Genomic DNA, 17,916 nt, shown 5'->3' with positions numbered 1-17,916 from the left:
ATATTTTCCATATTTTGATCACCAGCTTGAGGAGTATACATACATCGAACTCATATCCCCACATATCAAATTTCTTCACAGAGAATAAATCAAATAAAATAAAGTTGATATTAAGAGGATACAAAATGAAAACTGAAGTCTCTCCAAATCAGTATACACCATGACCTTATTCATAGGTATTAAGATCATGCCGAGTATTTAAACCAGAATTTAACTCATCTATTCTTAAGCTTCTTAAGTCAAAACATTAGGAACATTAACACCTTACAATATAATGTACACCAGCAACACACACTACAATCTCAATAATAAAGTGGCATTATGGGGATTGATGCAATGTGTTGGTCATTACTATTATTTTTTTTCAGAAACTGAACACCTTTGTTTTAGCTTTCATTTAACACAACAGGACTCAAAGGTTTACTCTTCTTTTATTTGTCTTTATTTTGCGCCGTGTCTTTCAGAGCTGCTAGGAACCTCTCATTTTGTTCATAGAAAGCCTGATCTCTTGCGTCATCTTTGAGGGCCTGCTCCCTCAGGAAGGCCAATACACCCCCACTCCTCTTTGGCCTCTTGGTTGGTGGCTGGGAGCAGGTGGATGTGGATGGTGGTGGTGGAGATGCCTCCTCCTCCTCTTCACTGTCCATCTCAGGGGGGAGGGAGGCTGGCAAGGCCTCTGTACAGACAGGGGATGAGGCTCCAGCAGCAGCCTGGCCATGGTGTGGCATTGAGCATGAGGCAACAAGGGTGGGAGGCTGAATGGATGGCCTCCCCCCAAGTGCCTCATGCATGTCACTGAACCATGGCCAGGTAGCTGCTGTTGCCTTAACTCTGTCTGTGCCCGTGCCTGTGGGTGGGTTTTTCAGCTCCTGTTAACATGATTAACACAATGTTAGTGAAAGGGCAGTTGGGGCAGAATGTATAGTGACCAATAATGGAATAATCTAACTGTTACTGGCCATTAAAGCATTAAAGATTCCCTTATTAGCCCCATGACAGAGATGTCAAGGATGCTTACAGCCAGAGCCAAACCTCCCCTCAGCAACTCTGACCACAACGCAATCCATCTGCTACCAACATATCGGTCAGTTTTTAAGTCCAGCAAACCAGAAATCCGAACTGTAAAGGTGTGGTCCAACGACAAAATTGAGGAATTGAAAGGATGCTTCCTCTCTACGGACTGGGACATCTTTTTCAAGGATGCTGACATCAACAGTGCTACAGAATCCATAACTGCCTATATCTCCTTTTGTGTCGACTCCACCATACCACAGAAGACTGTTAAGATATACCCGAACAATAAAGCTTACATCACAAGAGGCATTAAGGAGTGTATTAACAGGAAAAAATCTGCCTTCAAACTGAGCAACACAGAAGGAGTCAGAACAGCTCAAAAAGACCTTAATCAACAAATGAGAGCAGCTAGGCTGCACCATAAGGAGCGGGCAAAACAGGATCTGTCCATGCATAACTCTAAGAAATTGTGGGACTCAATCAGAGGAATGACAAACATGGAGGCAAAAAGGAAGCTTCTGTTTGCCCACAATGAAATTTTAAAGGCAAATGTACAGAACAATTTTTATATGCGTTTTGAATCTGACAATATCAGGGACTGCTGTGTTGTTTTAGAAAATGTAACTTGTAATGTGACAGACAGGATTTTTATAGATCCATATGCTGTAACCAAGGTTTTTAAATCCATGCACTTGAAAAAAGCGACAGGGCCAGATAATATGTCCACCTTCCTTTTAAAGACATTTGCAGAGGAACTGACTCCTGCATGGCACCAGCTGTTTCAGCTCTCCATCGATACACAGGCTGTACCTGAGATCTGGAAAAAATCCATTATAATTCCAGTCCTGAAAAAGGCATGTCCTCTGGAGGACAATGATTACAGGCCTGTCGCACTTACCTCTAATGTTTTTAAATCCTTGGAAAGGCTCATGTTAAATGCACTTCGTGCAGAGGTTGAGCCAGTGCTAGATGAATATCAGTTTGCATATACACAAAAACGTAGTACTAGTGATGCCATATCAACTATAATGCACCTTACACTGAAGCACCTTGAAAAGCCAGGTGCATATGCCAGACTGCTCCTTATTGATTTTAGCTCCGCTTTTAATTCGATTCAGCCACACATTCTCCTCAGGAAACTTGCTCAGTTGAATGTAAACCCCTTTTTAATCAGGTGGTATTACTCTTTCTTCACTAAGAGGCCACAGCAGGTTAAATTTAATTCCACTCTATCAGCTGCAGCAATAAGCAGCACTGGCGCCCCCCAGGGGTGTGTCAGTTCACCATTCTTGTTTATCCTGTATACAAATGACTGTGTTAGTTCTGAGCCAAATCAATATGTTGTGAAGTTTTCTGATGATACTGCCATTCTTAGTCTGCTCACAAGAACTCCAACTTATCCATCCACAGAGATGCTGTTAATAGGTTTGTGGACTGGTGCAATGACCATAAATTACACATTAACATCTGTAAGACTGTGGAAATGCTGTTTGACCCGAAATCAACTGGTGATCAAAGCCCTGTGACCATACATGGTAATAACATTAATCAGATGACTTCTTTCAAGTACCTAGGCATTCATATTGGCTGTCAGACACAGGTAGCCACTGTCTGTACCAGAATTCATCAGCGCCTCCACTTTCTGTGTAGACAGAAACATAATGCTAATTTTCTACAGAGCAACAGTAGAGTCCATTTTACGCTACGGTATCACCAGCTGGTTTGGGAACCTAAATGTCAAATCAAAAACTCAGTTTCTCAACCTGGTCAGAGTAGCAGGTAAGATTATGGGTCACCCCCCCCCCCCCCCCAACCCTCAGGAACTGCTCAATCAGGCCGTCATCACTCAGGCAAAAAACATTCTACGTGACAGTTCTCATGTTTTGTTCAACGAATACTCACTAATGCACTCAGGGAGAAGGTACAGGGTTCCCTTATGTAAACACAACCGGTAGAAACATTCCTTTGTCCCGTTGTCAGTCAAGCTCATTAATGAGCAAATGTAAGGAGGTATTGTGTATTGTATACGGTGTATTAGCACCTTAATATGTACTATTTTCTGTGTATGGTGTATTAGCACCTTAATGTGTACTATTTGTTGTGTATGGTGTATTAGCACCTTTATGTGTACTAGCACCTTTATGTGTACTAGCACCTTGATGTGAACCAGCACTTTAAATATGTACCAGCACTTCAATATGTACCAGCACTTTAATATGTACCAGCACTCTAATGTGTACCAGCACTTTAATTTCAACTAGTAGGCATGGCAAATTGCACAGCTCAGATGAGCAAATATATTTTTGCACATTGGTCCCTATCTGGTTACCAGTATGTTTTTAATGCTGAATGTTTCACTGTCTTTTATGTATTTTTGTCTGTATGTTTCTTTATGCAGCAGTACCTTGTCTCTAAACCAAATTTCTCCCAAGGGAGACAAATAAATGAACTTTGACTTTGACTTTGATGTCAGTTGTTGTGGCAGTAATGAACAATAAATGAATATGGAAACAGTGAGAAATAGTAAGAGGTAGAAATGTAAAGAATATGGGCTTACAATATAGCTAAGAAATGTGAACAAAATACGATAAAAAAGTACAAGCAATGCAATTTATTGTGCAACATAATACCCACAGACACTGGCCCACAACAGTTCCCAGCCACCTGATTTGCTTTACCTTGTATTTTGTCTTTAAATTATCCCATTTTTTTTGCCACCTGCACAGGTGACACCTGCCCCTCCAACCCTATTTCTTTCACCACCTGCCTGTAGGTCAGGATTAGCTTAATTTGCCACCATTCATTAGGTTATATCAACATTTTGACCCACAAGTATGACTACTTACTCCCAGCCGACTTTGGCCGCATTCCTCCTCCCACTTAAGAGGTGCTCGAGCCGGACACGTGCCCATATAAGAGCAGAGATGTCAGCATCTCTGACTGAAGAAAAAATAATTAATGATATTGCTAAAAGCTGGCGATTCAACAACGCTCAAATAGTGACATGATTAATGCACACTGAGCATATCTTACACCACAATATTAACTTGAATTGGGTAATGGTACAACAATAGCGTGACATTTATAGTTCGCATGGGTTTAACATATTGTTGAGAGTTTGGAACATATAACGTTACGCATATTATCAGGTTATGGGATGAGATGGGCAAAGCTTCATGTAACGGTGACTTACATGGTGATCTCTGTGACTTTTCAGTCATGTTGAGCCAGTTGTTCGTTTTCTTTCTTCTTCCTCTTCTCCTTCTTCTTCGGGTTTATTCGTTTGTCTCCGTGAACGGTCGGTCGCTTTAAACACTGCTCCCACAAAGCATTGTGGGATTAATTTATCTCCTTTCCTATCGCTTAGGAAGGTCCGATGTATCCTATGCTAAAGGAGATCTGAAAGGAAGCATTGAACCTCCTTTCCTTAGTGTTTAGAGAATTCGAACAGCTCTTATCATGGCGGCCACTAAAATACTTCCAGGTCATTTCACTCAGCTAGGAACCTTCCTAAGCAAAAAAGACTTTCCGACCGCAGCCTTTGAATTGGAACAGTACTTGGGCTGTGACTGATGACGTGTCACAAGTCCACAAGAACACAAGTCCGCACAATATTGAGAAACGGCTAAAAGATCTTTCCTTGGTAGGATGAGTCCTTCCAAGGAAGGACATTCAGTGAACACACATTGGAACAACAGGCTAACAAGTGTCCCCACGTGATCATCATTAACCCTCAGCAGACTGAGGGGATGCAGTTACTGTCATAATTGTTGCACTCTCTAATGTTGTTGGACAGTTTTAAACACATGTATCAGTATTGTCAGAATCACAAGACTTTTAGGGAGAATATATTTCTGGATCATATTTAAGAGTAAGTGGAGTAATGAAGTAAAGACAACAGCTAGGCTATACAAGTTCTAAATGAACATTAACAGTATGAACACAGTCTCACACACAGAATCACTCTGTCATTTCAAAGTGATCCATATTTTATGTGTGTATCACCACACACTGAGCTACAGTAATATGAACAGATCTGATCTGATGAGCTGTGCTGCTCTGAAACAGCTGACCGCGCCGATTGCAGCCTACATTATACCGCCAGGTAATCCTCTGAAATAGGTTCACCTCAAAACAAAAGAGTGATGCTTTGACCTGCAGGATATTTTTATGTCTTTACTGTGGCTTGTTCGCAGTGCGATCCCCCCGAAAAATACACCTATTGAAACAGACAGAATGTATGGAAGCCCATTTCCGCCACTTGATGGAAAAAAATAAGATCTAATAACTCAAAATAATGAGTTACTTACTCAAAATAATGAGATACTAAGTCAAAATAATGAGATACTATCTCAAAATAATGAGATACTATATCCCAAAATAATGAGATACTAAGTCCAAATAATGAGATACTATCTCAAAATAATGAGATACTAAGTCAAAATAATGACTTACTAAGTCAAAATAATGAGATACTATCTCAAAATAATGAGATACTAAGTCAAAAATAATGAGATACTATCTCAAAATAATGAGGTGAATGAGTACAGTTACAGCCTTCGATAATCCACAGGCTACTCTTCACCTCTCAGTCACGATGGATAACATCATTGAGGGATACTTAAGACGTGGATTCACAAATCAAGAGATTTTATCTTTATTGGAGGAATCACGCAACATTAAAATAAGACACTGGAGAGAAAGCTTCAAAGGAACCAGCTTTGGCGGAGACGGAACAAGACCGATGAAGCAGAGGTGGCTTCCTTAATTTCCCATCAGCTGCAAACATCTGGCAAACAGCATGGCTACAGATGGATGCACCAAAAATGTTGGATGGCCAGAATAATTACGGACAGAGAAACTGTGCGCCAATTGATGCGTCTAATGGACGAAAATGGTGTAAATCTCCGTGTGCACAACCGTTTGAGATGGCGTGTATACGTCAGTCGTGGTCCAAACTATGTGTGGCATGTTGATGGATACGACAAGTTGAAGCCTTACGGCATATGTATCAGTGGATGCATAGATGGCTTTTCGAGAAAAATTATATGGATCGAGGCGTTCAAAACTAACAGCGACCCTCGAATTATCGCGGGTTATTTTACTGATGCTGTAAGTGACAACAGTGGATGCCCACAAAGAGTCAGATTAGACCACGGTACTGAGAATACCCACCTTGCAGCAATGCAGAAGTTTCTGTGCAACACTGAGGATGACAATGGAGTGGAGTGTGTCACTTTAGGTCCAAGAACTGGTAATCAGAGAATTGAACGTTGGTGGTGCACCTTAAGAAGTGAATGCGCCCAGTTCTGGATGGACCATTTTGACCAGCTGAAAGCAGATGGGTATTTTGCTGACAGCTTCATTGACAAATCACTGATCCAGTTTTGCTTCCAAAATACCATACAGGTACAGTATCCTAAAAACCTATTGCTTATAGGGCTATACATCATTGTTGGAGGAAGTACTTGAAAATACTCCATTCAAAAATAAAAATCATAAAGTGTGTAAGGAGCTTATTATCAGTAAAATAGGTCTGCTTTAAGTAGACTATCAAAAGGTGCAGTAGGCTACAGTTGTCCCTGTCAGTGCTAACTAGTGTCCTTTTTTATAAATATTGGTGGTAAACAAATGCATTTTACTGCTGTGGGTGTTAATTTGCTAATTTTACACTGTCGGCTAATTTAACCTACACCAGCAAGAGTACGTCACATAGGCCTATAGCTGTCAAGCCAGCCGTCTCTTGTTTTTTGCGTGGTCAATCCAGCCGCCCTAACATTTCAAGTGCGCCCGTATTGAGGCCTTTACAGTAAATACACGAATACAGCTGAGAAAGTCAGCGAGTATCTTTTAGTATACTACAGCGTGTACAAACTTCCGGTTTTCAAAATAAAATGTGAAAGGCAATTAAAAAAGACGTCAAAATGATACAACGCTGGCTTTTGTGTCACATTACCTCGTAGAGCCATCAGGTCACAGCTGATTTCATTAGATTTTCATACCCCTCATATTTTATTTTATTTTTTTAATGAAAAAAAATAGCATTTTAGCTCAATAGCTTCCAGGTCATGTGACCTAATGGCTCAAAATCAGTGTAGGATCATATTACTGTAATACACTGGCAGGCTAAGACATACAGTTTCATTATAGTTTAATACACCTCATATTTTATAATCATTTTTTAATGGAAAAAAATTGATGTTTTAGCTCAATAGCTTCCAGGTCATGTGACCTAATGGCTCAGAACCAGCGTTGGATCATTTTGACATCTCTTTTTATTACCTTTCACATTTTATTTTGAAAACCGGACGTTTCTACACGCTGTTGTATACTAGCGCTGACTTTATCCGTGTATTTACTGTAAATGCTGCAACACAGGTGCACTTGAAATATTGGAGCGGCTGGCTTGACCACGTAAAAACGACAGACGGCTGGCTTGACCACAGTATATTAACAGTTGGGATAACAGTCACTGTACTTTAAGAGAGGCCGGCACGGTGGTATGGTGGTTAGCACTCTCGCCTCACAGCAAGAGGGTTGCCGGTTCGATCCCGGGCATGGGAGCCCTTCTGTGCGGAGTTTGCATGTTCTCCCCGTGTCAGCGTGCTTCTCTCCAGGCACTCCGGCTTCCTCCTACAGTCCAAAGACATGCAGATTGGGGACTAGGTGTAGGTGTGAATGTGAGTGTGAATGGTTGTTTGTCTCTATGTGTCAGCCCTGCGATAGTCTGGCGACCTGTCCAGGGTGTACCCTGCCTCTCGCCCGATGTCAGCTGGGATAGGCTCCAGCCCCCCCTGCGACCCTCAAGAGGATGAAGCGGTTAGAAAATGAATGAATGTACTTTAAGAGCCACCAGTCAACTTTTCATGAGCTCAACAGCAAACACCCCCTATTTTAACCACTTTTTCACAAGGCATTTTCTAGATTGTTTTTCTACATTTCATTTTACAACACAGGCTTGTAAAATTGTTGTAAAGTTACTGTAGTGGATGTAACAACGATTTTTGTGTGTAAACAAATGTCATTTTAGCCTACATTTAGGCCTAATTAAGTAAACAAAGTCACATGTAAAATGACACTGTAAATTAGGCGACAGTAGTTAATTTGCATCACCAATCAACATGATAACAGAATTAAGCACAGATTATTCTCTAACAAACATTTTCATTCTTTCTCTTGCAGGAGGAGCTTGATGAGGTTGTAACTGCCTGGAATGACCATTGCATAAGAACAACCAACAATCCTCGGGCTCCCAATGGTCGCCCTTCCATAATGCATGCGGTCCCCAACCTTTATGGGGCACCGAATTTCCTGCAGCCAGTTGATGAAATGAAGATGGAAATATGTCGAGAGGACTGCTGTTTTAAAGACTATCCTTGTGACGAGGATGTGTTTCACTTATGTATGGAACTTATGGCTGAGCACAACCTGGAAATGTCTGATGATGTATATGCAATTACTGACCTTTATCTTAGACTTCGTCAAATGATTAATGATGGGCTGAGGGAGTAAAGTAGGCCTATGGGCCAGAAATGCTTTGAAAACAAGTGTCAGTTAAATAGAATTACACTTGTAGGCTACCAGTGTATACAGACATGCCCTGTATTGTTTATTGTACATGGCATCTGAAATACAGGTACAGACAAATGCATTAGTGACACTGTCTTTATACTGTATGAGAATTATAGTAAAGTCAGATGGATTTGTTTCTAGCCCCATGTCTATATAACCTTACAAGACCCACTAAATGTATTTGCTCTCAACGCTTTTAGTATAGTTTTAATTTGTATTTGCATTCTAGCCAACACATGCTAATTTATTTTCATTTTGGAACAAAATGATTGTGTGAATGTTTTTGTGGTATTCTTTTCCTTACCTTTCTATATATTTTGGTTTGTGCTAAAAAACAACATTGCATAGATTAGTTTTAACAGCTAGTTCCAAGTTGAAGTCCAATGTGCTCCAGGTCCTAAGGATTTTTGATGTGCCATGTGATTTTTTCTCTCCTTCTGACACACCAGAAAAGCAGCCTCTTTAACCTCTTGATTTACAGGTTAAGCGCTGTCTGTATGCATTTCATGAAGTGTGTGTTCCATCCTCGGTAACAGTACAGTAGCTACAACATTTTTCTTAATATTGTTAATGAAAGGGGCGTCGGTGGCTTAGTGGTAGAGCAGGCGCCCCATGTACAAGGCTGTTGCCGCAGCGGCCCGGGTTCGAATCCAGCCTGTGGCCCTTTGCTGCATGTCATCCCCCCTTCTCTCTCTCCCCCCTTCACACTTACCTATCCTGTCCATTAAAGGCAAAATGCCCAAAAATATATTGTTAATGAAATAACATGACTACACAGTGCAGGATAACAATTGTAATTGTGACAAATACAACAACATGGTCACATCAAAAAAGACAGTTGAACATTCTTTAACAGATTGCTCATAAGATAAGACAAGCAACAGAATTGCTATTTATTATGAACATTATTAAAGACTTGCACCAAGACTACTGTATGTTTACTTGAGGAATGTGTTTGCACAAAAACACGTTTTAGCCTAAAACTTAATTGTCATTGAAGACAGCCAAATATTACTTCATAAGTGACTTAACAAAAAAGCATTGTCAAATAGTTCAAAAACAAAACTAAAAAGAAGAAAAAATAAAAACATTTTTGCATGGACCCTGATAGACAGACAGATTCTTTACTCAAAAGTGCCAACTAACAATGGTCAAATGAACATGGTTGCCGTTCTTGATCTTCACTACTGTGATGCTATTATGTCATATGGTATTATTCTTAACAAATGACCTGGTCACAACAAGAAATGTGTCATTTTAATGTACCTGTTCAACTATTTCAATATTATGTAAGGTTTTACAAATGGACACATGGTCACTGACATCAGGAAAAGAAGATTTTCTATCAAAATTGTGTATGAATCATAAACACACACATACTCTCTTGATTGAGTTAGATTATGTCCGTTACCCACACATTGGAGTTCAACACCTTGTTCATTTCATAGCTGAAGTCAGGGTAGCTATCATAATGGATTGACAGCTCCAGCACACAGCCACATGTATGGGCCACAGGTCTTTTCTGGAAACCTTGAATCTGGGTGAAGTTAACAATGATATTCTTCCCCAAGAACAGATCTGAACCTGTGCAGAACCTGAGGAACAAACACAGATGCTGCATATCAGAATTCCTCAAGTATGCAGTGAGGTACTTTTGAATTGTCCTGGTGGACATCCATTGCCTCTGGGAAGGTGAGGGACTTCAAAACCTTTCTCACAGTTGGTTGCAGTGTTTCGTACACTGTGCTGAGATCCTGAAGATTGTGCCTGGCCATGCTGAGTATTTTTGCCCATTGCTCGATTACATAGGCTGGCTCTTGGACAAGTGTTTTGTGGGCAAGCTCTTCGAGGATTTCATTGACATTGCTGGCTGTTGGTATCCTTCTGCAGCTGTGGTTATCGAGGATTTCAATCAATTCTTCCTGATCAACAGCGTCAAAATTCTGATCACTATGATTCAAATACTGCACGCTCAGATTCAGACATGTATTTAAGGAAGTTCTCCACTAAATCACTCTTCACATATCCCAAAGTAGCTTGCTCTAGTATGACAGGTGCTATCTTCACAGGAAGATATTTCTCTCTCTCCCATCCAAAAGCAATTATTCGACCAACACTCTCCCACTGCTGCTGTCCAAAATCATGTCTTAGGAAAGGTACTTTGAAAGTATTTCCCACTGTGCACTGGTCGTAAAATTCAGTCCAGAATTCTGAGAGACAGTCTCTCACAACTCCACCATCATCATATGCCTTCTCAGGTTTTCCATCTGGCAGTACAAGCTGGATTTTAATGTCGGCCTCTTTAAGTCCATCATCACTGAAATGAGCAATGAGCTCTGGCAATACCTGTCCTCTGTGAACAACCAATATTTACTTCACTCTCTCACTAGATGGCATGGCTTGTGGTGAAATAGGCAATGTATCATCCAAAATCTGTGGTTCATTTTCAGAAAAGCTTCCTACAAAAACAATGTTGCTGCTCTCAAAAACATCCTCCCTGCTGTCCTCTGTGGCATACACTGCAAACTCAAAATTGTCATCACTTGCATTACTTCCAACAAATAGCACTTCAGGGCTGACTGTTTCAAATGTAGCTGATGATGGGGGTAGCAACATTTACAAGTGAAGTGGAGGACTGAGCACTCTCCTGCCTTTCCAAAGATGAAGCCAAATCTGGGCTGTGACTGTGTGGTCTGTCATTGTTTTTGTTTTTTTGTGTGGTCTGATAAAACCTGAGAAGAGGAAGTTTTGTGTCCTGGTACACTTGCCCAACTGTCATCACCTCATCAAGTGTAATCTCTTGATAATTTTTGATATCTAACTAAAAATCTGTTAAGGACCCCAGACTATTGCTCCCATTTGGAAAGAACAGGTCAGGTCAGGTCAGCTCCTGTATCACATCCCTTTTCTGAGCATCCTTTGAAATTTCAAGCTTTCTAGCTCCCCCTCCTCGCTTGGCTCTCACTTGCTTGAAAGCCTCTTTTTCATCATCATAGTGCATCCATCCTATTTCTATTTTTCTCATTGTCTTCACAGCATTTTTTCTGACTTGGCTGGAATTGTTCTCCTTGGTTTGTGCTGCTGCCTCCATCACAAGCTTTTCTTTGGGACAATTTGTTTTTCAAGCGCTTGTCTGTTTTCCTTCCTCCTACAAAATACAAATAATGCAAGGCGATCCCAATAAGATGGCAAATAAGTCTTCAAGTCTTCATCTGTCATCAGCAATATGGTGGTAGCATCAGTCTAAATATGGAAAATGCAGTTGTTTAAAAAAAATCAATCCTGATTAGATGACCTAATCATTAGGCTACTGATAACATTTAGGTATGTTGAGTTTCAGGAAACAGCAAGAAAGCCGATAGTCAGGAAATGACCATGAAAAGTGGGCCTACAGTTGTTTGAATGAAATATTGTGCTTTTACAGTCAAGTAGCCTACCTTCTCTTGGTCCAGGGCCTCTCAGGAATATTTCTCTGTCTTAAGAAGTCACTTAGGTCATCCATCCTGTAAGTAGGCATATACATTACAAGGAAGGCTATAGTGGGCTATAATCATTCATACATTTAACAAAAGTCTTGGGCAACAGATGAGCAATGATTTTACATTGTAACTTTTATGCATATTATAATTTAACATGAGGCTTTGCTTAACTTAGGTGTCACCTTAATAATTTGGTTTATTATCTCACATTATCTCACATGTCAACAATTAAAAATGAAATCATATATTGTACAAACTACTGAAGTAAGATGTAAGTCTACTGTTGGTATGCTAGGCTATTGTTTTAAATGAATCACTTTCCCTTATCAATGTAAATAATCAAATACTTAATTGGCTCATGCCAGTTCAGTCTATTTTGCAAACGTTAGCAATAATCACCTAAACATGAAAAGAGGGCGAGACGCATCTTTAGTCACAAACCACTTCACTCACAAATTGGCAGCTTAGCAATTGACATTAAGGGGCGAAATGACTGTTGATAACACCATGATTTGTGCATCACAACCCGTCTTTAGGTCCGAGTCCCAAAAGATGTTGCGCTAGATCATAGCTCTCTACTATAGTGATATTGCACCGCAAGCACATAAATAAGGTTACGCCTTGTTTACCCTGTGATTACAATATAACAAATTTCTGAATACCGTATGGAGACACGAGGCGTGGCTGCTGAGTCCTTCTGGTAGTGTAGCACTTCTAACTTTGGCCTAGGCTATTTAAGCACTGGAGCTATGCGTTGGCACTGCATTGCACACATCGGCTACCCAAAACTCTGTTTGTACCATGGTCTGGGTGAATACTCAATTCTGATTGGCTGCAGGGTATCCGTGCCTGATGACAGGTCCTAAATTATTGCGCTGGGTCAACCGCTAGTTTGTAACCATAGCAACGGAGACTCAGAGCATAAACATGAGTGATTTTATTGTTTCAATTGTGATATTGCTTTTATACAACAGTTCAACAACAGCTTAAACAGCAATGCTGAGTAACGAAATGCTAACAAAAGGTGATAAAATAAATTATTTAAGTATGTTATGTAGCTCCGCGGAGAAAAAACAGTTCCCCTGGTCTGCTGCCAGGCAACGCAGCACACGTGCCAGGAACTCACAAGCTACTTTGTATTTACATTGATCTGCAACTGTGTAACTTCGCCCTGTTCGGCTGATGAAACGTTGGCAAACCTGGATGTTGGCACGGCTGGATTCAGCTTCCACTATCCCTCATCCTCATCAGTACCTCATCAGATGATCATTGATAATTCCTGACCGTGTTCGCTTAATTGTTGCTCCTCTCCAGTTTGTCGAGGTCGGCTGATGTTACACAAACACACCTGGAGATCTGCACAGACGAGTCCTGGCTTTCCTTTTCCTCGTCCTCTCCTGATGACCACTCATAATTTAATTCAAATGTAATTTTGGGGAAAATATCCATCTTCTTGGTGTAACGCTATAGTGTCAGTTTGCGTCATTGTAGCGAGTGTGACAGTTGGTTAATTAACGGTTGTGTTTATATGTATAACACCTGTGAGCGGAGTGATTTTACTGTTACAAGTCCCAGTGATGTTATACTCTATATCAGCACTCACGGAATGCTTCTCGTCCAATCAAATTAGTTATTACCTCATTGTTTTGAGTTAGTATCCCTCAATGATCTTATCCATCATGACTGAGAGATGAAGAGTATGGATTGTCGAAGGCTGTAACTGTACTCATTCACCTCATTATTTTGACTTAGTATCTCATTATTTTGACTTAGCAAGTCATTATTTTTGACTTAGTATCTCATTATTTTGAGTTATTAGATCTTATTTTTTTCCATCAAGTGGCGGAAATGGGCTTCCATAAGAGTGAGAGCAGTTATCATGTGGTTATCATGTGAATAGTGGGGGGAGGAGGGGAGGGGGACACTCAGCGCTCCATCTATGCTGAATGATTCATTTAAAACTTTGATGTTTTATCTAAATCATGTTATTTCAAAAAATCTCATTATTCGGCAGTGGACACATTGAAAAGTGTTAATTATGAGGTTTCTGTCAATATTTTTTTCACGCTTGGATGATAAAAACTCATGGAGACATTAGTCCAAATAAATTACATACTAATCTAATGGTGCGTTCGTTTTGTACTCAGAGGTCGAAAATTCCCAGTTCCCAGTCGGAAGTTTAAACTTGAACGCACCCTGAGGTTGGGTTCTCGGAAACTCGGAGCAACCGCATCAACCCCGACTTACGAATTCAAGATGGCTGTCTGTAACATACATAGTGAGTAAACCATAGAGTAAACACTCTGCTAAAGTACTGTTTATAGCAATTTTATCTTATTTGTTTTACATTAGGTCAGCCTCATCTGCGGCTTTCATCAGTTGGAGTGCATGATGGTTTTGAAACTCCGAAAGTGCAAGGGAAACAAAGGCTTTCTTGTGGGCGTCCATGTTTTTTTCTGACTTGTCCACCGTCGTCAACTAGAACGCAAAAACTGTTGTCAACTCGGAGGTGACGTCATTCCCACTTCCGACTTCTGACCTCCAAGTACAAAACGAACGCAGCATAAATCCTGCCAAGCTCCGCTGCCGCAGGTTTCATTGACGAGGCCCAGCCTTCACTTCCAGCAAATTGTTTACTGTGCAAAGCATTGTGGGGATTTTATACCTGCGGAGGATCCACACATGCATCCTTCGAAACTTGGAAGGATCCTTCACATTGGAACAGTCCTTCGGCGGGGGTCGATGACGTGGCGTCCTTTAAATTCAGCCGTTTGAGGATCCGTCCTTGACATTGAGAAACACCTATTGAGCTCGTAAGTTGCATGTTTCCGTTTCTGGTACATGGGACCTTAAAAATCGATTTCTCATAATGTATTTCAATGGATAGATGAAAATTATTTTCTGGTCCCGTTTAAATTGTGCCATGAATTTCACATATGTTGTTTGTGAATTTTTAATGTATTTTTTCGTGCAAAGAAGGCTACAATTTAGCGGGAAGAAGTTTGATACTGTTAGGTTTTGTGTGAGAGCACTTTGTGGACTACAGCTCTTCGCTGCTCTGGACACGTATGATATATGTTACCACTTGCACTCGGAACATGGCTGTGTCTCTGGTACACTTCACCGCCTTCTTCCAAGGAGATGACAAAAGTCTTAAGCGTGGCAAAAACCACTACAAGTCTGGACATGTAGAAAGTTTCAGCTATGCCAGTGGGGAGATGGTCGGCGTTGTCCACACCAGTAGACGAGAGCAGCGTTACAAGGTTTTGGTGAGTATTATGAGAAGTGGAGGGAAAGTGTGATGACGTGATGTTACATAGGCGACATGTAGTCTTTCTCATTAAGTTGTTTCCACAGCCTTTAACTGAAAAATCATACAATAAACTGTCAAACTCTTAACATGAAAAAATATTATTTAGACCCACACAAAACATTTGTGTAATCCAAGGCATTTAATGACTGGGACCAGAAAATAATTATTTTCTCTCCACTGACTCTCATTCATATTTTCCGAGCCTAGAGGTCCGATGGGGGTCTACCGGAAGGGGCGTGACTTACGAGCTCTATTGAGCTTTTGTGAGGCTTGAGTAGATAACCTCAGGAACTGTTCTTTACTTGTCAGAGGAGGGGAGTGGCTGGGGTGTGACTTCTGGTTTTTTGACCCTCCCCCAACCTAAAAATATTTTCACTTCAGCCACCCTGAGTGACTGGTGGAAAATACCTCCACCATAAATTTGTCATTATATTTTTAAAACTTACCCTTTGATATTTGAAAGTGAAAAGTTAAGGATGAAATGCTGGTGTTTGAAAAAAGCCTCAGTTTTTCACTCTTGCCATGCATGCTGTTTAGTTAGCGCAAACTATTTATTTTTGGCCAGTCTTTAAATGAGACATAAAATGAAGTAATTTTGATGAAATTTTACTATCTTTAAGTACAGATTTGGATATTTTTTTTGTACAATAGTCGCACAGCATATGTCCAAGGACATTATATAATATATATAAACTTTATATGATTATATTATTTTTGGCATTTTCTAAAGAAAACATGTCTTCTGGAAGGTATGTGCCTTGATCAAGTTATTATTTTTTATGAATAAGAGAGTCATTTATCAGTTGGAAAACCATACTAACTGAAACAGCAGTTCAAGGCAAACACTTGCCCCTGACACAACTGAAACTTTGACTTGTAATCCATCCCTTCATCTTGGCGACAAGGGAGCATGATTCAGATACCACATGCAGTATGTGTGTATTAATGGCTGACTGAAGCAGAGGTTATTATAAGCAGCAGGTTCCAGTGGACAGCAGCAGGACAGACAGAAAGACAGACAGAGAGACAGACAGAGGAGCAGGGCTGTGTGAATGGACAAGAGATAGAGAGGGAGAAGGGCCTCTGGTACCTGACTAAATCTGGAAAAAACAACAGCCAGACCTGCTGAAGGATTAGCTCCCTGTTCATGCTGTAAGTGAACCAATAATAACACAGGTTACAGGTGTGTTATTGGAGGGGGGGCATGGTTGCTATACCTGTGCACTCACAAGCTGACTAGCTGACTAACCCGCTGAGATCCAATCATGTAACCATATATATGGGGCTGAGCTGGGAAGCAGGTCTCTAGGGTAATCAGAAATGCTAGTTTTAATGTGGATTAGGGCTATCTTAATGTGTTTGCCCAACTAATGCATGGCCGTTTAGGTTATCCATTACTTCAGTTGCCCCTCTTAGGGTATCCTATGACAATATCCTGGTGGTGACATAGTGCAAGGGATTCTGTGGCAGCAGTATGGCCAGAATATTTTTAGCCGTTGTCCTCAAACTCCCTTTACATGGTAAGTGTGTTAGTAAGGCCACCAAAAATAGTTTCCTTAAGGGGCTTAAAATATTTAGAGCAGAAATCTAGAGTTTATAACAGTTAAAGCAATACATGGACACAGCATGGATCTGATATACTGGTCTACAAGTTGGCTATCTTTAGAGATAAAGAGTGCCCCAGGAATGAGTCTGCTGTTTGTTGTTTTTGCACATACAATCACTTGCACTAGATATGCTCTCTTTAATCCACTGCTCATTTTTATTTACTGCTCATTATTATCCACTTCTCATTATTATTATTATTATTATTATTATTTATCGCCGTTTCTTGTATTTTTTTACTTTATTTTGCATGCCTAGTTTTTAAGTTTTAAGTTTTTTCTCAATTGTGGGATCAATAAAGGTGTATCTTATCTTATGTTATTTTATCTTAAAACCCAGAAATGAGTTAGCGTTTTAGCACTCCAGGTTCCCTCATCTCAAAGTCAATATTTTTTTTTTTAATGAGTTTAGATATATATATATCTATACATACATATATGTATGTATAGATATACAGATACATATTTTTCTATCTTCATTTTTCTTTTTCTTTTTTAAATATTTTTACTTTATTTATATATTTATTTTTATTCCATATTGGATATAATAATCCCATACCCTCTATTTTTCATCCAAACACACACACACACACACACACACGCTTTCATGTGTCTTAAAAAAGGTGGTTGCTAACAAGTGGCTAAATGAGACTACAGAACGTCATCACGCTGATCACAGCTGTACAGCCATGTTGTGGTAGGGACATGAAGACATGCGACTGTGGTGTAATTTGGTTATAACCTTTGTTTAACGTTAGCTTTTTACCTCTGGTGATTGCATTTAGGCTTCACAAATCATAATAGAGGGGTTCATTTATGAAGATTATCTTGCTGAACAAAACGTGTAACTATGATAAACGTTTGTTTGCCACAGATCTTATGTTCTTCAATAATCCAAAATCAAATGGAAAAATACCATAAGCTTTTGACAAGG

At 40.1% G+C, this 17,916-nt stretch overlaps 1 protein-coding gene and 1 pseudogene across 2 annotated transcripts in view; one reads left to right on the top strand and one right to left on the bottom strand.

The window, feature by feature from the left end:
• Nucleotides 1-9,979: 9,979 nt before the first annotated feature.
• On the bottom strand, nt 9,980-10,983 carry LOC144459461 (uncharacterized; annotated as a pseudogene).
• Nucleotides 10,984-16,355: 5,372 nt separating this feature from the next.
• dhrs7cb (dehydrogenase/reductase (SDR family) member 7Cb) overlaps nt 16,356-17,916 on the top strand; it is a 107,425-nt gene continuing 105,864 nt past the window's right edge. Inside the window, exon 1 of one of the 2 annotated variants that reach the window (XM_033611537.2) lies at nt 16,356-16,530. The gene's annotated coding sequence lies outside the window, so the exon portion shown is untranslated. The remainder of the gene's footprint in view (nt 16,531-17,916) is intronic. The other variant, XM_033611539.2, reaches the window with a different exon arrangement.

This window comes from Epinephelus lanceolatus, chromosome 21 (genome assembly GCF_041903045.1).
Source record: "Epinephelus lanceolatus isolate andai-2023 chromosome 21, ASM4190304v1, whole genome shotgun sequence".
Taxonomy (NCBI): Eukaryota; Metazoa; Chordata; class Actinopteri; order Perciformes; family Serranidae; genus Epinephelus; species Epinephelus lanceolatus.
This window is presented reverse-complemented; position numbering and strand designations above follow the sequence as displayed.